This window comes from Thalassophryne amazonica, chromosome 12 (assembly GCF_902500255.1).
Source record: "Thalassophryne amazonica chromosome 12, fThaAma1.1, whole genome shotgun sequence".
In the NCBI taxonomy this organism is placed as follows: Eukaryota; Metazoa; Chordata; class Actinopteri; order Batrachoidiformes; family Batrachoididae; genus Thalassophryne; species Thalassophryne amazonica.
The window spans coordinates 85,597,531-85,620,752 of record NC_047114.1 but is presented as its reverse complement, the minus strand read 5'-3'; positions in this window follow the sequence as shown (position 1 = coordinate 85,620,752).

The following is a 23,222-nucleotide window of genomic DNA, read 5'->3' as shown; positions in this document are numbered from 1 at the left end:
GGGCTTCCCACCTGTCTTGCGCGAGGGATGCTGGGAAGCACATGGTGACAGCCAATCAGAGTTGCAAAAGGCACGGCAATATGAGAGGCTTGTTCGCTTGAGTGTCTGCTTCCCATACCAGGGGAAGTGAGAGCAGAGAGTACAACATACACAATGCAGATATTAATTATGTTCATCATGTGTGGTAAAAGCTAAATTCAAACCTCATGTATGCACACATGCATTTCCTCCTGTAGATGGAGGTTAAAAGGAATATGTGTTCTCTTAAATGAGTGCACTTTGCAACACATTTCAAAAATAAAAAAATATACCTATGTTATAATGCTTGTATTTCAGTAGAAACTAAATTTTGTCAGTTTTTGAAAGGCCATATATTTTTGCAGACTGGTTGGTGGTTCTTATAATGGGTGGCTTAGCAATTGCACATTAATTCATAATATCAGAGTCTTGACACGAAGCAGAAAGTTTGGCCACATTACACCCATTTTGGCATCTCTTCACTGGCTTCCTGTCCCAGTGAGATCAGATTTTAAGGTTCTGCAACTAGCCTATAAACTTGTTCACGGACTGGCACCTCCCTACCAAGCTGACCTAATTAAACCCTACGTACCGGCCTGGGCTTTGCGTTCTCAAGGTGTAGGACTACTTAGTGTCCCGAGGGGAATAAAAGTCTGCGGGTCACAGAGCTTTCTCTTATCATGCCTCTGTTTTGTGGAATGATCTCCCTGCATCAATAAAACAGTCAGATTCTGTAGAAACTTTCAAGTCAGACTTAAGACGCACTTATTTTCCCTTCGTATGGCTAGCATACTGGCATAGTATAGTTCTATGCTTTTTACTCTTTAATTAATTTATTAGTAACAGAGCAGGCTGCGGCCTCAACTTGATCTAAATTCTGGGTCTTTTAGTGAAGCTTTGGGCTAGTGGCCGGTGATCACCTTTGTATTTCTTTTGTTTTTCTTCTTGCTTCATGCTGACAAATTACACTATATTTGTTGTCTTTCTGATGCTTGATTCTTTTTTCTTTTCTCTCTGTTTGTGGTGCAGCTCCATCCAGAGATGGGTGTGGTATCTGTTCCAGATGCCATCCTGTGCACCGGCAACATTTCCTGTATGTTCATTTTGTGAATTGTTTGTAATATGTGTCTGTAGCATGACCCAACCAGAGGGTCACCCCTTTGAGTCTGGTCTGCTTGAGGTTTCTTCCTCAGAGGGAGTTTTTTCCTTATGAAGCAGCAGGACCTTTGTGGCCGGGACGACGGTGGGGGATCGAACCCACGCGGCTCACACAAAAGACCGTTCCTCTACCAGGTCAGCCAAAGGGGAACTCCCCATTAGCCAAGCTAGCGGGAACGTCTTTTCAATTGGGACCCGAGACTTTCATCCCGCTACACATCTCCCCACCATTTTTGACTTCGTCCCGAAGTCACAGGTGCATGTTAGCATACTCTGTGACCCACATCCTGTTTGTGACGCCAGATTGAAGCAGCAGGACCTTCGTGGCCGGGACGACGGTGAGGATCGAACCCGCGCGGCTCATACAAAAGACCGTTCCTCTACCAGGTCAGCCAAAGGGGAACTCCCCATTAGCCAAGCTAGTGGGAACGTCTTTTCAATTGGGACCCGAGACTTTCATCCCGCTACACATCTCCCCACCATTTTTGACTTCGTCCCGAAGTCACAGGTGCATGTTAGCATACTCTGTGACCCACATCCTGTTTGTGACGCCAGATTGAAGCAGCAGGACCTTCGTGGCCGGGATGACGGTGAGGATCGAACCCGCGCGGCTCACACAAAAGACCGTTCCCCTACCAGGTCAGCCAAAGGGGAATTCCCCGTTAGCCAAGCTAGCGGGAACGTCTTTTCAATTGGGACCCAGGACTTTCATCCCGCTACACTTACCACTGTTGCTCTGAGGGTTAGTAAGGTTAGATATTAGTTGTGTGAAGCACCTTGAGGCAACCTTGTTGTGATTTGGTGCTATATAAATAATAATAAATTGAATGTGAGTTCACAGCAGCTAGCGGCAACTGCTAGCAGCGCCCTCAACATGACACACTGTCACTCAAAGCGACCACACCCCTAAATATTCATAATTTAATGGCTTAACAAAGCTTAAACTGGTCAGTTATTTCAAAATTCACCTCTGTACAGTTGTCATGAATGGGGAAACTAGTTATGAGTCCAAAACCATTTTGTACCAGGGCCTGTACATGTTTTTTTCTCCTGTCAAGTCAATGGGATTGACTCCATTCAAGGTGGCACCCGGCGGTCATATTTTTCAGCACCGGAGTTTGCCTTTTACCACTTGGCTAAACCATTATGGGGGCACTTCTGGATGTTTCAGAGAGGCTGGAAAGTGACACTTCATCCACTGTGCCACATTCAGGGTCACTAAAAAACACACATCTGGCCACTTCCAACGTTTCTCCAACAGTAGCGCATTTTATCTGTTTGTTCTTAAGCTTTAGTCACACAGGAATCTGAAGGGGGCAATATTTTGTGTAAACACAAGGTGCGCCAGATAAAGCAGATCCCCTGTGTGCGTGCGTGTATATAGCCGTATGGTGTGAGTTGTCTTGTTGTGCCCTCGGGGGCTGGAAGTTGTGCTGTGCGAGTGGAGGAGGGCTGCGGTGTTTTACCACCTGCTATGAAACAAGCCTTCTGTGCAGCACTGATAGTGTCACACAAACAGAAATTAAAGTGATGCTTCTCTGTATTATTGTTTTTTTTAAATAATACTTTCATGATATTCCTATGAGTACTTTTATTAAATTGCATCGGGGTGACAAGGGGAAAGTGACGGGAAGAAACAGACTGAAGTTGACAGCCAGCAATTGTCATGTTCGTTTCTTCTTGACATGCTGCAGGGATTTTTCCATCCCCACAATGTGTAGACTCAGCTGAGATCTGTGCAATAATATCACTGAAAGTGAAGAACACTGCACAGTGTCACTCCACACCAGAACAATCACACCAGCTTGTTGTTGTCCCATCATGCTTTTCCTGTAAAACATTTAAGATTATCACAAATATTACGGTCTATCCAGAAAGTATTCACAGCGCTTCACTTCTTTCATGTTTTCGTTTTGTTACAGCCTTATTCCAAAATGGAGTCAATTCATTTTCCACCCAAAATTCTACTCACAACACTCCATAATCAATCAATCAATCAATTTTTTATATAGCGCCAAATCACAACAAACAGTTGCCCCAAGGCGCTTATATTGTAAGGCCAAGGCCATACAATAATTATGTAAAACCCCAACGGTCAAAACGACCCCCTGTGAGCAAGCACTTGGCTACAGTGGGAAGGAAAAACTCCCTTTTAACAGGAAGAAACCTCCAGCAGAACCAGGCTCAGGGAGGGGCAGTCTTCTGCTGGGACTGGTTGGGGCTGAGGGAGAGAACCAGGAAAAAGACATGCTGTGGAGGGGAGCAGAGATCGATCACTAATGATTAAATGCAGAGTGGTGCATACAGAGCAAAAAGAGAAAGAAAACAGTGCATCATGGGAACCCCCCAGCAGTCTACGTCTATAGCAGCATAACTAAGGGATGGTTCAGGGTCACCTGATCCAGCCCTAACTATAAGCTTTAGCAAAAAGGAAAGTTTAAGCCTAATCTTAAAAGTAGAGAGGGTGTCTGTCTCCCTGATCTGAATTGGGAGCTGGTTCCACATGAGAGGAGCCTGAAAGCTGAAGGCTCTGCCTCCCATTCTACTCTTACAAACCCTAGGAACTACAAGTAAGCCTGCAGTCTGAGAGCGAAGCGCTCTATTGGGGTGATATGGTACTACGAGGTCCCTAAGATAAGATGGGACCTGATTATTCAAAACCTTATAAGTAAGAAGAAGAATTTTAAATTCTATTCTAGAATTAACAGGAAGCCAATGAAGAGAGGCCAATATGGGTGAGATATGCTCTCTCCTTCTAGTCCCCGTCAGTACTCTAGCTGCAGCATTTTGAATTAACTGAAGGCTTTTTAGGGAACTTTAGGACAACCTGATAATAATGAATTACAATAGTCCGCCTAGAGGAAATAAATGCATAATTAGTTTTTCAGCATCACTCTGAGACAAGACCTTTCTGATTTAGAGATATTGCGTAAATGCAAAAAAGCAGTCCTACATATTTGTTTAATATGCGCTTTGAATGACATATCCTGATCAAAAATGACTCCAAGATTTCTCACAGTATTACTAGAGGTCAGGGTAATGGCCATCCACAGTAAGGATCTGGTTAGACACCATGTTTCTAAGATTTGTGGGGCCAAGTACAATAACTTCAGTTTTATCTGAGTTTAAAAGCAGGAAATTAGAGGTCATCCATGTCTTTATGTCTGTAAGACAATCCTGCAGTTTAGCTAATTGGTGTGTGTCCTCTGGCTTCATGGATAGATAAAGCTGGGTATCATCTGCGTAACAATGAAATTTAAGCAATACCGTCTAATAATACTGCCTAAGGGAAGCATGTATAAAGTGAATAAAATTGGTCCTAGCACAGAACCTTGTGGAACTCCATAATTAACTTTAGTCTGTGAAGAAGATTCCCCATTTACATGAACAAATTGTAATCTATTAGACAAATATGATTCAACCACCACAGCGCAGTGCCTTTAATACCTATGGCATGCTCTAATCTCTGTAATAAAATTTTATGGTCAACAGTATCAAAAGCAGCACTGAGGTCTAACAGAACAAGCACAGAGATGAGTCCACTGTCCGAGGCCATAAGAAGATCATTTGTAACCTTCACTAATGCTGTTTCTGTACTATGATGAATTCTAAAACCTGACTGAAACTCTTCAAATAGACCATTCCTCTGCAGATGATCAGTTAGCTGTTTTACAACTACCCTTTCAAGAATTTTTGAGAGAAAAGGAAGGTTGGAGATTGGCCTATAATTAGCTAAGACAGCTGGGTCAAGTGATGGCTTTTTAAGTAATGGTTTAATTACTGCCACCTTAAAAGCCTGTGGTACATAGCCAACTAATAAAGATAGATTGATCATATTAAGATCGAAGCATTAAATAATGGTAGGGCTTCCTTGAGCAGCCTGGTAGGAATGGGGTCTAATAAACATGTTGATGGTTTGGATGAAGTAACTAATGAAAATAACTCAGACAGAACAATCGGAGAGAAAGAGTCTAACCAAATACCGGCATCACTGAAAGCAGCCAAAGATAACGATACGTCTTTGGGATGGTTATGAGTAATTTTTTCTCTAATAGTTAAAATTTTGTTAGCAAAGAAAGTCATGAAGTCATTACTAGTTAAAGTTAATGGAATACTCAGCTCAATAGAGCTCTGACTCTTTGTAATAACGACAACATGATTTTTTTATTTTTGAAAATGTATTAAAAAAAATAATAAAAAAGAAATCACATGTACATAAGTATTCACAGCCTTTACCCAATACATTACTGATGCACCTTTGGCAACAATTACAGCCTCAGGTCTTCTTGAATATGATGCCACAAGCGTGGCACACTTATCTTTGGGCAGTTTTGTTCATTCCTCTTTGCAGCACCTCTCAAGCTCCATCAAGTTGGATGAGAAGCGTCGCTGCACAGCCATTTTCAGATCTCTCCAGAGATGTTCAATTGGATTCAGGTCTGGGGTGTTGCTGGGTCACTCAAGGACATTCACAGAGTTGTCCTGAAGACACTCCTTTGATATCTTGGTTTTGTGCTTAGGGTCCTTGTCATGCTGAAAGATGAACCGTCACCCCTGCTCTGGAGCAGGTTTTCATCCAGGATGTCTCTGTACATTGCTGCATTCATCTTTCCCTCAATCCTGACTAGTCTCCCAGTTCCTGCTGCTGAAAAACATCCCCACAGCATGATTATGCCACCACCATGCTTCACTGTAGGGATGGTGCCTGGTTTCCTCCAAACACGACGCCTGGCATTCACACCAAAGAGTTCAATCTTTGTCTCATCAGAGCAGAGAATTTTGTTTCTCATGGTCTGAAAGTCCTTCAGGTGCCTTTTGGCAAACTCCAGGTGGGCTGCCATGTAGACAGGTGTGTGTCTTTCCAAATAATGTCCAATCAACTGAATTTATCCCAGATGGACTCCAATTAAGCTGTAGAAACATCTCAAGGATGATCAGTGGACATGTGATTTCTTAGTTTTTTCTTTTTAATAAATTAGCAAAAAAAAAAAAAAAAAAAAAAAAAAAAATATATATATATATATATATATATATATATATATATATATATATATATATATATATATATATAAAAAACCCTTTTCATTGTCATTATGGGATATTGTGTGCAGAAATTAAATAAATTTCATCCATTTGGAATAAGGCTGTAACATAACGAAATGTCGAACAAGTGAAGTGCTGCAAATACTTTCTGAATGCACTGTATGCTGCAAAATGTGTTCTTACCTCTGTCATATAGTTGCACATGGTCAGGGCTCATGTTAAACATCCCCTATGTTGCACAGTTCTGTGCCTACAAATGTAGAAATTCTCCTGCTGTAAGTCCAATTTGGGCCTATGATGGCTTGTTTAAGATTTTCATCTTGTATAACACATGCAGAAGTTCAAGTGATGTGGTTGAGACCAGAGGATCCTCTATTTGAGTCTCCGTCAGACTGGAAAATCACTGAAGTCCTTTGGGTAAGGTAACTTCAATTGTGCAGTTGAGCGCTTTGCATGGCAGCATACTTGTGTGTGTGTGTGTGTGTGTGTGTGTGTGTGTGTGTGTGAGGCATTTGTGTACATTGGACAATTCATTGACTTGAAAAGGTTCATGTGTCATCCCCTGCCTTGTCTGAAGAAACTTGTATGTATAAATGATGACATGTTTTAACAATAATCCTGATATGCTTGTCCAATTAAGTATTGTCTCTGGGGATTGTGCACAGATATGTCTGCAATTCCAAAATGGTTAATGTGATATTTTTGTGAAACCTCTTGAATTCACTATGGAAATCTACACTAGAAGCACATCTTGATTGTTTCATTCCAACTCCATTGTCGTGGTGTACAGAGGGGGAATGAGCAAAACTGTCCAAATACGTATGGACCCACCTACTTTTCAATTTTCTGTTTATATCTGTTCTTGTAGATTTTTTGGTTTATTTCTTTATTTGGGTTTATTCCTTGTGGAACTCAACTGAGCAATGCTTTTTTTCCTGATTGCTTCATCTATGTTTGTGAGTGGGCGTCACTTCGTTCAACAGCCCTTGTTCCCAGCCTGGGGTCCAAGCACCCCCACCCCGAGGGGGTACCAAAGATCACAAGGTCTAGGATTTCATTCACATCAATTATAATGAAATACAAACAAGATGGCACTATATAGCAAGTCTGTATGGAATAGGCAGTTCTACCAGAAGGACTTAGAAGACAAGTTAAAGTTAATAATTTCAATGGACATGATAATGCAAAGAAAGTATCAGTCCATGGTGAAATATATTTGGCACTAATCCCCATCATGGCAGAGAGTACACTTGAGATGTTCATGAATCCTGCCGATGGAAATGACAGGGGCGGAGCCTGACACCCGGCAGAGAACAGGGACCAACTGGTGGTGGTGGGGTGGAGGAGGGGATGTCCTGACAGTGATCTGTAAACAGCGAGAGGTGATTGAGAACATTAATGTTTTAAGGAATTGCGGTGTTCCTGTTGGTTGAGAACTGATGATTAATTGAAAGACCTGCTTCGTTTAGAGATTAAAGCTGATGTTAATTAACTGATTCTGGGTGACAACTTAAAAATCTGAGTCCTCTGGTAAAGCTGTGCTGCATTTCTCAAAAACTAAGTGACTGTGCAAGAAGGAGACTAGTGAGAGAAGTCACCAAGACACCCATGACAAGTATTATAGGCTTTTGTGGCTGTTACTCTGCATAGTGAATTTTTTGACTGCTGCATCAGGCATGGTGGAGTGGCAAATAGAAGGACTTTCTTAAAAGAAAACATTCAATTTCAGTTGTAGTTTGCCAGAAGGCACATGGGAGACTGAAGTCTCGATCTGATTAGTTTTCTTGTATACAGTATTAACTAGAGCACAGGGCTCATAGAGCACAAACTTCCACCAACACGAGTTTCCAATTCCACAAATTTTTACTTTGGAAAAAAATGTTTAATGTCAAAGTCCTGTTAAAGTCAAAGTGTCAAGTGTCAAAGTGACTTTTCATAAGCTAAATTATATGTGATCAAATATTATTAGTGTGCATTTTGTTCATACACTTGAATTGAAAGGTTTTTTTGATGTGTTTTCAGGGTTTTTTCTTTTTTTTCCCAACTTTTTCAGTTTCTGAATTCTTTTCAGATAATTTTCACAGAACATTGATTATCTTTGCAATGCACAATTTGTCATTGCTTTTTGGCACTTGGTTTCCAACTGATAACTGGAAGATAAACAAACAGGCATAAAATTTGAACCTCCATCCAATTTTGGTGGTGTAGGTCAATCCATCCACCCTTTTCAGGTTTCAAATCCCGCAAAACTTCGGAGAGGTCGCCGCTCTGCGAGATCTCAGTAACATTGAGAACTGCATTGAGACGCTCTGATCACGCTGCACTTTAACCGCTGCACACGGACGACAGCATGAACATCGCAGCATAAAACTATTTTTATATTGTGCCTAAAACACTCGTGAATATATTCTCTGGGTTTTTAGACGTTGTTATTGTGTTTGTTTTATGTAAACATGTGAGAATCACAGGCTGCCTCTCCGTTATTTTCAATGGGAGCTGCTGTGAGCTACACTCGCTTCCTGATCATGTCGTTCTTAGCCGCCGTTAGTTCCCCCCTGGCAGATCCCGAGCAGCCGGGAAAGCAGGCCGACTGGGTGACTGTGAGGAGGAAGCGTAGCCCTAAACAGAAGCCCCGTGTACACCGCCAACCCGTTCACATCTCTAACCGTTTTTCCCCACTCGACAACACACCCGCCGAGGATCAAACTCTGGTTATTGGCGACTCTGTTTTGAGAAATGTGAAGTTAGCGACACCAGCAACCATAGTCAATTGTCTTCCGGGGGCCAGAGCAGGCGACATTGAAGGAAATTTGAAACTGCTGGCTAAGGCTAAGCGTAAATTTGGTAAGATTGTAATTCACGTCGGCAGTAATGACACCCGGTTACGCCAATCGGAGGTCACTAAAATTAACATTAAATCGGTGTGTAACTTTGCAAAAACAATGTCGGACTCTGTAGTTTTCTCTGGGCCCCTCCCCAATCGGACCGGGAGTGACATATTTAGCCGCATGTTCTCCTTGAATTGCTGGCTGTCTGAGTGGTGTCCAAAAAATGAGGTGGGCTTCATAGATAATTGGCAAAGCTTCTGGGGAAAACCTGGTCTTGTTAGGAGAGACGGCATCCATCCCACTTTGGATGGAGCAGCTCTCATTTCTAGAAATCTGGCCAATTTTCTTAAATCCTCCAAACCGTGACTATCCAGGGTTGGGACCAGGAAGCAGAGTTGTAGTCTTACACACCTCTCTGCAGCTTCTCTCCCCCTGCCATCCCTTCATTACCCCATCCCCGTAGAGACGGTGCCTGCTCCCAGACTACCAATAACCAGCAAAAATCTATTTAAGCATAAATATTCAAAAAGAAAAAATAATATAGCACCTTCAACTGCACCACAGACTAAAACAGTTAAATGTGGTCTGTTAAACATTAGGTCTCTCTCTTCTAAGTCCCTGTTAGTAAATGATATAATAATTGATCAACATATTGATTTATTCTGCCTTACAGAAACCTGGTTACAGCAGGATGAATATGTTAGTTTAAATGAGTCAACACCCCCGAGTCACACTAACTGTCAGAATGCTCGTAGCACGGGCCGGGGCGGAGGATTAGCAGCAATCTTCCATTCCAGCTTATTAATTAATCAAAAACCCAGACAGAGCTTTAATTCATTTGAAAGCTTGTCTCTTAGTCTTGTCCATCCAAATTGGAAGTCCCAAAAACCAGTTTTATTTGTTATTATCTATCGTCCACCTGGTCGTTACTGTGAGTTTCTCTGTGAATTTTCAGACCTTTTGTCTGACTTAGTGCTTAGCTCAGATAAGATAATTATAGTGGGCGCTTTTAACATCCACACAGATGCTGAGAATGACAGCCTCAACACTGCATTTAATCTATTATTAGACTCTATTGGCTTTGCTCAAAAAGTAAATGAGTCCACCCACCACTTTAATCATATCTTAGATCTTGTTCTGACTTATGGTATGGAAATAGAAGACTTAACAGTATTCCCTGAAAACTCCCTTCTGTCTGATCATTTCTTAATAACATTTACATTTACTCTGATGGACTACCCAGCAGTGGGGAATAAGTTTCATTACACTAGAAGTCTTTCAGAAAGCGCTGTAACTAGGTTTAAGGATATGATTCCTTCTTTATGTTCTTTAATGCCATATACCAACACAGTGCAGAGTAGCTACCTAAACTCTGTAAGGGAGATAGAGTATCTCGTCAATAGTTTTACATCCTCATTGAAGACAACTTTGGATGCTGTAGCTCCTCTGAAAAAGAGAGCTTTAAATCAGAAGTGTCTGACTCCGTGGTATAACTCACAAACTCGTAGCTTAAAGCAGATAATCCGTAAGTTGGAGAGGAAATGGCGTCTCACTAATTTAGAAGATCTTCACTTAGCCTGGAAAAAGAGTCTGTTGCTCTATAAAAAAGCCCTCCGTAAAGCTAGGACATCTTTCTACTCATCACTAATTGAAGAAAATAAGAACAACCCCAGGTTTCTTTTCAGCACTGTAGCCAGGCTGACAAAGAGTCAGAGCTCTATTGAGCTGAGTATTCCATTAACTTTAACTAGTAATGACTTCATGACTTTCTTTGCTAACAAAATTTTAACTATTAGAGAAAAAATTACTCATAACCATCCCAAAGACGTATCGTTATCTTTGGCTGCTTTCAGTGATGCCGGTATTTGGTTAGACTCTTTCTCTCCGATTGTTCTGGCTGCTCAAGGAAGCCCTACCATTATTTAATGCTTCGATCTTAAATATGATCAATCTATCTTTGTTAGTTGGCTATGTACCACAGGCTTTTAGGTGGCAGTAATTAAACCATTACTTAAAAAGCCATCACTTGACCCAGCTATCTTAGCTAATTATAGGCCAATCTCCAACCTTCCTTTTCTCTCAAAAATTCTTGAAAGGGTAGTTGTAAAACAGCTAACTGATCATCTGCAGAGGAATGGTCTATTTGAAGAGTTTCAGTCAGGTTTTAGAATTCATCATAGTACAGAAACAGCATTAGTGAAGGTTACAAATGATCTTCTTATGGCCTCGGACAGTGGACTCATCTCTGTGCTTGTTCTGTTAGACCTCAGTGCTGCTTTTGATACTGTTGACCATAAAATTTTATTACAGAGATTAGAGCATGCCATAGGTATTAAAGGCACTGCGCTGCGGTACCTCTAGTAATACTGTGAGAAATCTTGGAGTCATTTTTGATCAGGATATGTCATTCAAAGCGCATATTAAACAAATATGTAGGACTGCTTTTTTGCATTTACGCAATATCTCTAAAATCAGAAAGGTCTTGTCTCAGAGTGATGCTGAAAAACTAATTCATGCATTTATTTCCTCTAGGCTGGACTATTGTAATTCATTATTATCAGGTTGTCCTAAAAGTTCCCTAAAAAGCCTTCAGTTAATTCAAAATGCTGCAGCTAGAGTACTGACGGGGACTAGAAGGAGAGAGCATATCTCACCCATATTGGCCTCTCTTCATTGGCTTCCTGTTAATTCTAGAATAGAATTTAAAATTCTTCTTCTTACTTATAAGGTTTTGAATAACCAGGTCCCATCTTATCTTAGGGACCTCGTAGTACCATATCACCCCAATAGAGCGCTTCGCTCTCAGACTGCAGGCTTACTTGTAGTTCCTAGGGTTTGTAAGAGTAGAATGGGAGGCAGAGCCTTCAGCTTTCAGGCTCCTCTCCTGTGGAACCAGCTCCCAATTCAGATCAGGGAGACAGACACCCTCTCTACTTTTAAGATTAGGCTTAAAACTTTCCTTTTGCTAAAGCTTATAGTTAGGGCTGGATCAGGTGACCCTGAACCATCCCTTAGTTATGCTGCTATAGACGTAGACTGCTGGGGGGTTCCCATGATGCACTGTTTCTTTCTCTTTTTGCTCTGTATGCACCACTCTGCATTTAATCATTAGTGATCGATCTCTGCTCCCCTCCACAGCATGTCTTTTTCCTGGTTCTCTCCCTCAGCCCCAACCAGTCCCAGCAGAAGACTGCCCCTCCCTGAGCCTGGTTCTGCTGGAGGTTTCTTCCTGTTCCCACTGTAGCCAAGTGCTTGCTCACAGGGGGTCGTTTTGACCGTTGGGGTTTTACATAATTATTGTATGGCCTTGCCTTACAATGTGAAGCGCCTTGGGGCGACTGTTTGTTGTGATTTGGCGCTATATAAAAAAATTGATTGATTGATTGATTGATTGATTGATTGGGGGAAAGTGAAGTTTGCTCTTTAACGTCTTGATTATTGTTCTTTACAACACTGTTTGTCCTCTTTGTTCCAGACTAATATATATAATATGTCTGAAATTCGGTTTGCGCTTATTAAATTCCACGCAGATTAAACGTAGCAGACACAGATTATTTGTTATACAAGTAGTTGTTTTAGTAAGGTTTCAGGGTATCATGCAGCAGTCTCTTATTAACGTGACGAAAAGCATAAAGAAATTACATTTTTGTAGTATAATATTTATTTACAGTTGTCATCATGTGGATTCTCTATATGTTGTTTGACTGCAGCGACTCTCTGGCATGCAAGGGATTATGGTTTACATGAAAACCCTGGATAACAGAAAAATGTGACTAATAGTGACTGAGGCACTTTTCATTGAGATATAATGCAAAATGTAAACCAAATGGGCTTTTCAATATTAAATACAAATGTCCACAAAATCCACAATCCGGATCAAACTTTGCCCTTGTGATAGAGAGTGCCATTCTGCACCTCGCTTTCAAATATGAGGGTGATTGGGGCCCGTTTGATTAGATATTATGTAAAATATACATTAAATGGGGTTTTCAATGTTAAATTTAAATGGCCACAAAATCTATAATCTGGGTCAGATACAGATCAAACTTTGTCCATCAATAAAGGATACCATCCTACATAATGCTGTCACATATTAAGGAAATTCTATCTTTTTTGACAGAGGTATGAATTTTGGAAAATTTGTTCAATGTTAAAGATAGGGATTTTTCCAAGGTTTTTCCTGACTTTGCCCTTTGACCTATGACCTTGAAAATTGAATTAGACCTTGCCTGTCAAGATATGAATTTTCAGTAAAAATTTCATAACAATATATAAAAAATTTTGGGCTCCAGGCTGTTCACAAACAGATAAACAGACAAACAGGGTGCGAAAACATAACCTCCTCCAACTTCGTTGGCGGATCTAATCTTGTAAATCCAGTTAAGTGATATCAGCTGGCATGTTTTTTTTTTTTTTGGTCTTTTCTTCTAGAATTGGGTTATTACACTCAGCAGACCTCTGTTTTTTTTTCTCTTTTCAACTTCATTGAAGGCTAGCTGGTTTAAAATCTCTTGGAGTCTTCCTTGTCCCAGTGTTTAGTTCTGTACCAAATTTCAAAGGAATCTGTCCATACATATCTGAGATATCCTGTTGACAGGTGAGCAAACGCCAAACAAAATATAACCTCTTTGGCGTAGGTAATTATTTGCTGAATTTTGACTTCAGATTACTTTTGAAGACTGTCACACAGGGACACGTCAGAGGATTAGGTACCAGTTGATCCCTGAGAACTGCAGTGAGATGCAGTAAAGCTGACAGAGAACAAGCTGTAAGGTTGCCAGTGAGCGTGATTCATTGGACTGTTGACCTTCCTTTAAGCGAGATGATGAAGAGCCTAGCAGCACACCACGCAGACCTCAGGCCCTGCTCTCCCTCTCAGCTGTCGGCAGCTTCACCTTCAGCTCACATTCAATCATTCTGGCAGCCACTGGCTGATAAATACCCACCATATGGCTACCTTCTTCACCTCTTGCTCTGTTCTGCAAAACAAACAATGAAATGTCACCGTGCAGTGCTCTGGTGCCACCTAGCCCTCCCATTAGCATCATATCTGTACTAATTTCCACCTGGGCCCATAATAGCCTGTATAACTGCAGCTAGTGGAGAAGGTGACAGATAAATTGCCACTCTGTTGCCTTTGCTAAAGTAGATCAAGTGGAGAAAAAAAAAAAAAAAACACATATTAGCCATACTTTGTACCCAGTTTTTCATGAAATAAGTTTGTAATAAAAGAAGTATCTTGTATGTACATTACAAGATGTAACTGAAGAATATAATCGTAAGAAAAGGAGCTCCTTTCTCTGCAGGACTGTTTTCTATTGTTACACCGCCCATGATAGAATTTTGATTTAGTTTTCCAAAGTTTTTCAAAGCATGCATATAATAACGTGTCACTTTTGAAAGGTGGCTCCATTAATGAATGTGTCACACCTGAACAATGAGATTTGAGTCTTCTGTGGTAATGAGTTGGTTGCTTGTTGACTTAAATACTCATTGATACAAGATAAAAGGCAAAATCCACAAGCTTATAGCTATTAGCTAGTGGTACACTATCTGGAAACATGTTGCTCCCTCCATGTGACGTGCCTCTGTTGTCTTTTATTTTGGAAGACAAGTCAGTGAATGACTGAATTGTCCAAGGGAGCCACTAAAGCTGAGCTGTCGAGGAGAGCCAGTGAATGATTGAGCTGTAAGTAGAGCCTGCTCCAAAAACGGAATTAAATTCCACTTGAACTGACGGACAGCCAGTACAGTAAACCACTGACTTGAAGTGGTTTACTGAAGTGGCCAGTAGAGGCCATTATTATTTGGCCTCTACTGGTGGTTGGCTCTCACTGCAGTATTGTATCACTTCCTGTTCCGGAGCACAGCTGTGTTTTTCTGTATCTGTTAGCTGTTTAATCTGTGCAGTTAGATTGATCTAGATAACTAGATAACGATTTGTTTCACAGTGTAATCTTCACGTGCCTTAACTAAAGCACTCCCTCTGCTGAATCACCTCTAAATTATTTACACATTATTCACTTCGTGTGTTTTTAGGAATCTGCTAGCTTAGCGCAGCTACTAGCTCTTAGCCAATTTAGCATGGCGACTTCTCCTGTCTCTCCCGCACTTTTCTGCTCTGGGTGTGAAATGTTTAGTTATTCCTCGGCCTCCTTTAGCAGTAATGGTACTTGTAATAAGTGTAGCTTATTCGTAGCTTTGGAGGCCAGGCTGGGCGAATTGGAGACTCGGCTCTGCACCGTGGAAAATTCTACAGCTAGCCAGGCCCCTGTAGTCGGTGCGGACCAAGGTAGCTTAGCCGCCGTTAGTTCCCTTCCAGCAGATCACGAGCAGCCGGGAAAGCAGGCCGACTGGGTGACTGTGAGGAGGAAGCGTAGCCCTAAACAGAAGCCCCGTGTACACCGCCAACCCGTTCACATCTCTAACCGTTTTTCCCCAGTCGGCGACACACCCGCCGAGGATCAAACTCTGGTTATTGGCGACTCTGTTTTGAGAAATGTGAAGTTAGCAACACCAGCAACCATAGTCAGTTGTCTTCCGGGGGCCAGAGCAGGCGACATCGAAGGAAATTTGAAACTGCTGGCTAAGGCTAAACGGAAATTTGGTAAGATTGTAATTCACGTTGGCAATAATGACACCCGGTTACACCAATCGGAGGTCACTAAAATTAACATTGAATCGGTGTGTAACTTTGCAAAAACAATGTCGGACTCTGTAGTTTTCTCTGGGCCCCTCCCCAATCAGACCGGGAGTGACATGTTTAGCCGCGTGTTCTCCTTGAATTGCTGGCTGTCTGAGTGGTGTCCAAAAAATGAGGTGGGCTTCATAGATAATTGGCAAAGCTTCTGGGGAAAACCTGGTCTTGTTAGGAGAGACGGCATCCATCCCACTTTGGATGGAGCAGCTCTCATTTCTAGAAATCTGGCCAATTTTATTAAACCCTCCAAACCGTGACTATCCAGGGTTGGGACCAGGAAGCAGAGTTGTAGTCTTACACACCTCTCTGCAGCTTCTCTCCCCCTGCCATCCCCTCATTACCCCATCCCCGTAGAGACGGTGCCTGCTCCCAGACCACCAACAACCAGTAAAAATCTATTTAAGCATAAAAATTCAAAATGTAAATGAGTCCACCCACCACTTTAATCATATCGTAGATCTTGTTCTGACTTATGGTATGGAAATTGAAGACTTAACAGTATTCCCTGAAAACTCCCTTCTGTCTGATCATTTCTTAATAACATTTACATTTACTCTGATGGACTACCCAGCAGTGGGGAATAAGTTTCATTACACTAGAAGTCTTTCAGAAAGTGCTGTAACTAGGTTTAAGGATATGATTCCTTCTTTATGTTCTCTAATGCCATATACCAACACAGTGCAGAGTAGCTACCTAAACTCTGTAAGTGAGATAGAGTATCTCGTCAATAGTTTTACATCCTCATTGAAGACAACTTTGGATGCTGTAGCTCCTCTGAAAAAGAGAGCTTTAAATCAGAAGTGCCTGACTCCGTGGTATAACTCACAAACTCGCAGCTTAAAGCAGATAACCCGTAAGTTGGAGAGGAAATGGCGTCTCACTAATTTAGAAGATCTTCACTTAGCCTGGAAAAAGAGTCTGTTGCTCTATAAAAAAAAGCCCTCCGTAAAGCTAGGACATCTTACTACTCATCACTAATTGAAGAAAATAAGAACAACCCCAGGTTTCTTTTCAGCACTGTAGCCAGGCTGACAAAGAGTCAGAGCTCTATTGAGCCAAGTATTCCTTTAACTTTAACTAGTAATGACTTCATGACTTTCTTTGCTAATAAAATTTTAACTATTAGAGAAAAAATTACTCATAACCATCCCAAAGATGTATCGTTATCTTTGGCTGCTTTCAGTGATGCCGGTATTTGGTTAGACTCTTTCTCTGTCTGAGTTATTTTCCATTAGTTACAACATGTCTATTAGACCCCATTCCTACCAGGCTGCTCAAGGAAGCCGTACCATTAATTAATGCTTCGATCTTAAATATGATCAATCTATCTTTATTAGTTGGCTGTGTACCACAGGCTTTTAAGGTGGCAGTAATTAAACCATTACTTAACAAGCCATCATTTGACCCAGCTATCTTAGCTAATTATAGGCCAATCTCCAACCTTCCTTTTCTCTCAGAAATTCTTGAAAGGGTAGTTGTAAAACAGCTAACTGATCATCTGCAGAGGAATGGTCTATTTGAAGAGTTTCAGTCAGGTTTTAGAATTCATCATAGTACAGAAACAGCATTAGTGAAGGTTACAAATGATCTTCTTATGGCCTCAGACAGTGGACTCATCTCTGTGCTTGTTCTGTTAGACCTCAGTGCTGCTTTTGATACTGTTGACCATAACATTTTATTACAGAGATTAGAGCATGCCATAGGTATTAAAGGCACTGCGCTGCGGTGGTTTGAATCATATTTATCTAATAGATTACAATTTGTTCATGTAAATGGGGAATCTTCTTCACAGACTAAGGTTAATTATGGAGTTCTACAAGGTTCTGTGCTAGGACCAATTTTATTCACTTTATACATGTTTCCCTTAGGCAGTATTATTAGACGGCATTGCTTAAATTTTCATTGTTACGCAGATGATACCCAGCTTTATCTATCCATGAAGCCAGAGGACACACACCAATTAGCTAAACTGCAGGATTGTCTTACAGACATAAAGACATGGATGACCTCTAATTTCCTGCTTTTAAACTCAGATAAAACTGAAGTTATTGTACTTGGCCCCACAAATCTTAGAAACATGGTGTCTAACCAGATCCTTACTCTGGATGGCATTACCCTGACCTCTAGTAATACTGTGAGAAATCTTGGAGTCATTTTTGATCAGGATATGTCATTCAATGCGCATATTAAACAAATATGTAGGACTGCTTTTTTGCATTTGCGCAATATCTCTAAAATTAGAAAGGTCTTGTGTCAGAGTGATGCTGAAAAACTAATTCATGCATTTATTTCCTCTAGGCTGGACTATTGTAATTCATTATTATCAGGTTGTCCTAAAAGTTCCCTGAAAAGCCTTCAGTTAATTCAAAATGCTGCAGCTAGAGTACTGACAGGGACTAGAAGGAGAGAGCATATCTCACCCATATTGGCCTCTCTTCATTGGTTTCCTGTTAATTCTAGAATAGAATTTAAAATTCTTCTTCTTACTTATAAGGTTTTGAATAATCAGGTCCCATCTTATCTTAGGGACCTCTCTACCTTTAAGATTAGGCTTAAAATTTTCCTTTTTGCTAAAGCTTATAGTTAGGGCTGGATCAGGTGACCCTGAATCATCCCTTAGTTATGCTGCTATAGACTTAGACTGCTGGGGGGTTCCCATGATGCACTGAGTGTTTCTTTCTCTTTTTGCTCTGTATGCACCACTCTGCATTTAATCATTAGTGATTGATCTCTGCTCCCCTCCACAGCATGTCTTTTTCCTGGTTCTCTCCCTCAGCCTCAACCAGTCCCAGCAGAAGACTGCCCCTCCCTGAGCCTGGTTCTGCTGGAGGTTTCTTCCTGTTAAAAGGGAGTTTTTCCTTCCCACTGTCGCCAAGTGCTTGCTCACAGGGGGTCGTTTTGACCGTTGGGTTTTTTCCGTAATTATTGTATGGCTTTGCCTTACAATATAAAGTGCCTTGGGGCAACTGTTTGTTGTGATTTGGCGCTATATAAATAAAATTGATTTGATTTGATTTGATTTGAAGTGTCACATTAAGAGACCATAAGTAGTTATGAGCAAAAATGTGTATTGTTCTTTGGTAAAGAAGTGGTGAAGTGGCTGGTTCCTGAGTACAAAAGTAAACAAAATGGGAGAGAGAGCCAGTGAAGGAGTGAGCTTTAAGGTGAGCCAGTGAAACACTGACCTGTAGGGAGAGGCACTGAAGGAGTGAGAGCCAATGGAGTGAGAGCCAATGAAACAGTGAGAGTCAATGAAGGAGTGAGAGCCACTGAAGGAGTGAAACCCAATAAAAGAGTGAGAGCCAAAGGAGGAGTGAGAGCTAGTGAATGAGTGAGAGCCACTGACAGAGTGAGAGCCAATGAAGGAGAGAGAGCCACTGACAGAGTGAGAGCCAATGGACTGAGAGCCAATGAAAGAGTGAGAGCCACTGAAGGAGTGAAAGCCAATAAAACAGTGATAGCCAGTGAAGGAGTGATAGCCAGTGAAAGGGTGAGAGCCAGTCAAGAAGTGAGACACTGAAGGAGTGAGAGCCACTGACAGAGTGAGAGCCAATGAAGGAGTGAGAGCCACTGAAGGACTGAGCACCACTGAAAGAGTGAGAGCCAGTGAAGGAGTGACAGCCACTGAAGGAGTGAGCACCACTGAAAGAGTGAGAGTCAATGAAGGAGTGAGAACTACTTACAGAGTGAGAGCCACTGAAGCAGTGAGAGACACTGACAGAGTGAGAGCCACTGAAGGAGTGAGAGCCAATGAAAGAGTGAGAGACACTGAAGGAGTGAAAGCCAATAAAAGAGTGAGAGCCAATTAAGGACTGAGAGCCAGTTAAGGGGTGAGAGCCAGTCAAGAAGTGAAAGACACTGAAGGAGTGAGAGCCACTGACAGAGTGAGAGTCAATGAAGGAGTGAGAGCCATTGAATGAGTGAGCACCGCTGAAAGAGTGAGAGCCAATGAAGGAGTGACAGCCACTGTAGGAGTGAGCACCACTGAAAGAGTGAGAGCCAATGAAGGAGTGACAACTACTGACAGAGTGAGAGCCACTGAAGCAGTGAGAGACACTGACAGAGTGAGAGCCACTGAAGGAGTGAGAGCCAATGAAAGAGTGAGAGACACTGAAGGAGTGAAAGCCAATAAAAAAGTGAGAGCCAATTAAGGACTGAGAGCCAGTGAAGGGGTGAGAGCCAGTCAAGAAGTGAAAGACACTGAAGGAGTGAGAGCCACTGACAGAGTGAGAGTCAATGAAGGAGTGAGAGCCATTGAATGAGTGAGCACCACTGAAAGAGTGAGAGCCAATGAAGGAGTGACAGCCACTGTAGGAGTGAGCACCACTGAAAGAGTGAGAGCCAATGAAGGAGTGACAACTACTGACAGAGTAAGAGCCAATGAAGGAGTGACAACTACTGACAGAGTGAGAGCCACTGAAGGAGTGAGAACTACTGACAGAGTGAGAGCCACTGAAGCAGTGAGAGCCACTGAAGCAGTGAGAGCCACTGAATGAGTGAGAGCCACTGAAGGAGTAAGCACCACTGAAGGAGTAAGCACCACTGAAAGAGTGAGAGCCGATGAAGGAGTGACAGCCACTGAAGGAGTGAGCACCACTGAAAGAGTTAGACCCAATGAAGGAGTGAGAACCTCTCCACTGAAAGAGATTGACCATTTTTGAGTTTGACCATTACAAATGACGTGTTTGAATGCTCGATTCAAACTACTTTGTTTGGCATATTCTACATTTCTGTGATGTACTTTACTAATTTTTGTCATTGACAGGGTGCTGAAAGCAGATGGTCACCCCCCTGAGTCCGATTTGCTGGAGGTTTCTTCCTTCAGTCAAAAAACAAGGGCATTCTTCCTCATCACTGTTGCCTATGATAGATAGATGACTGTACCCTTGTGATGAGCCTTGGAGCAACTTGTGCACTGATTTGTCACTGCATAAATAAATCGAATTTACTTGTTTTGCCATTCAGAATTCCACGATTCTCTGTGATCTTTGCATTTGTTGCTTTTATAATATCCACCTTTCATCGTGTGCTTTGGTTTCTGCATTGTGGCCAGCATGACTTTGTGGTGTTGTGCCGCTGATCAACTCATGAACAATTAACTTCCTTACGTTTCATCTGAAAACTTCCATCAATTATCCTACAGTACGTGCATTATTTGGGAAAACTATTCCACATTTTATTGTTGCTATTTAAATGCATATTTTGACTTACTGGCCCCATTTGAATAGCACTGAATAATTTTGATCGAAGTTCCCTTTGATGTGCATTGTTGCAGCGTTGCATCATCTCAGCATAAAAAATACAAAGCTGCTGCAAACCTGAGGGATGTTTTGAGTGTGGAAATCACTGTATTGTCAGTAAACACTGTCCCCAGTAAGAAAAAGTGACTTTAAAACACCGTCCCTCTGGTCTGAACGAACTCCGTGTTGCCTGATTACTCGTGTCCTGTTGCAGCTTGTCGCTTCATGTTGAGCATTTGCCTCTTCTGTAACCTTGGAGAATCTTCTGTCGCTGCAGGGCTCGTTCTGGTCACATCAGGTTGTAATACGACTAATCAGACGCTTTAAGTTTTATGTAAATTGCCCCAGTTTATGAATCTTTAAAGAGGTGATGTCAAAGACAAAAAGAGGTTGGGGATGAGGGTGAGCGAATGGTGAACTGCCGGGGATGCGAGCTCTAAATCTGATTACCCAATGCGGCTTCAGAAAGACCCCACCACCACCACCTCTCTCTCCCACACTAATGAACTTGTCTAATTAGTCTAATTAATATAGCTGCTGTCAACAGGCACAATTCTGAAAGTGACACTTTAGCATTTTACAGTGGTGACATTCACGCGGGGATGGAACACAGTTTATGGTGGCTCACGCAAGATGCACAAATATGTCGATGCTCGTGTTGTTTTTCCTAACAGCCCAGTTGGAGTAAAAGAGTAACCGTTGTGCCTTCAGGTGAGATAAAACAACATCCATATATAGACGGCAGATTAACACTGACATACAGATTAACAGTGTTGCTCAACAGAGCTAAGCGTAATTACTGACCTGCATTCTGTGTTACCGCGGGCTCCTTTTTTTAGCACCACACGCACACAGATCCCATGATTCAGGTCAACAAGAGGCCTCGGGCTTGTAAACCAAAGTCTTCCTGTCTTTCACAACTTAATTTGTGAGGAATAATGGCTCTGATGTACAATGAGGCCATAGCGTTTTACAAGTTTGTGCAAAATATATTAGCCTGGAGAACTGGGCTGCCACACTGAATAATTAGTCCTGTTGTAGATTTGTCAAGTGCAATAACTGCATATGAATTTCCCCGTGTGGCTTCAGTCCAGAGATACCGCGCCTATAAAAAAGTTCGCACCCCCTTCGGCTTTTATGTGTTTTTTATTGTTTTATAACAGTAAATCAAAATCTGAGAGTTCAGGCTTCTTTAAACAACATTAAACAAAAATTATGTTCTTTAATCTCCAAGTGCCATAAAGCTACGACTGGTGAAGCAGCAGCCGCTAAAGCTTGTAAAGTTGAGGTTTTCCTTCATGTGGTTGGCTCTGTGATGGACTGACCGCGTGACCGCCAAGCCAAGCTAAGTTTCCTTTCAAGACAACTACAAAAAAAGACTACAGCGGGACAATTAAAGCATTAAAATAAAAAAAGACCCACCATCAGTCTGTAGGAATCTGACAATAGTTAAATTTAGTCTTAAAGCATCAGTTGAACTCAGCTGTAGCAGCCCAGACTCTACCTGTTAATGTAGGCTAGGCTGTTATGTGCAGACGCAGGTTGAGGAGCGGACCAACGTCTGACCGAACCCAGCGCTAAATAACCAGAAAGCGGTTCCACAAACAAAACGGTTTTATTTCCCCTCCAGTGCAATAATTAGTGTACAACATAAATATATGGTTTGTCTGGCGGAGTGAAGGACGGCGCGCTCTCCAGCGCCCAAAAGGATCGAAGCCTCGGTGCTTCTGGACTCAGATTCACCGCCAAACACCCCCCAGGTGGACACGACAAACTGACTCTGTGAAGGATGGAAAAAGGTGAGGTAAGTCAACAGAGCTACAGCAAATATCCTTCAGAGGCACACACTATCAGCAACACATTCAGGTCTGAATTTAAGCTTTATGTAAATGAGCAGCTTCTCACAACAGATGGAGGATCATCAGTCCGTACGCCACGGCAGTGAGAAGCAAACTGCACAATTCTCATCAATGTTCAAATATACTGCGTAACAGAATGCCAAATTACTATTAACGATCATTCAGACAATAATCACCTCTGATGTGTGCTGACAGCATGTGTCCCTCACCCGTCCTCCTTCACAGGCACGATGTGTCAAAGCCTGGTGCGGTCCTCAGCGTCTCACAAACGAACGTCACAAGGTTGAGTTCCCGGCAATTCTGCTTGAACCACTCATGGCTTAAATGCAGAACGCCATCTCATTATCTGCTTCAGCTGAAAGTCTTTAAGTTTGCA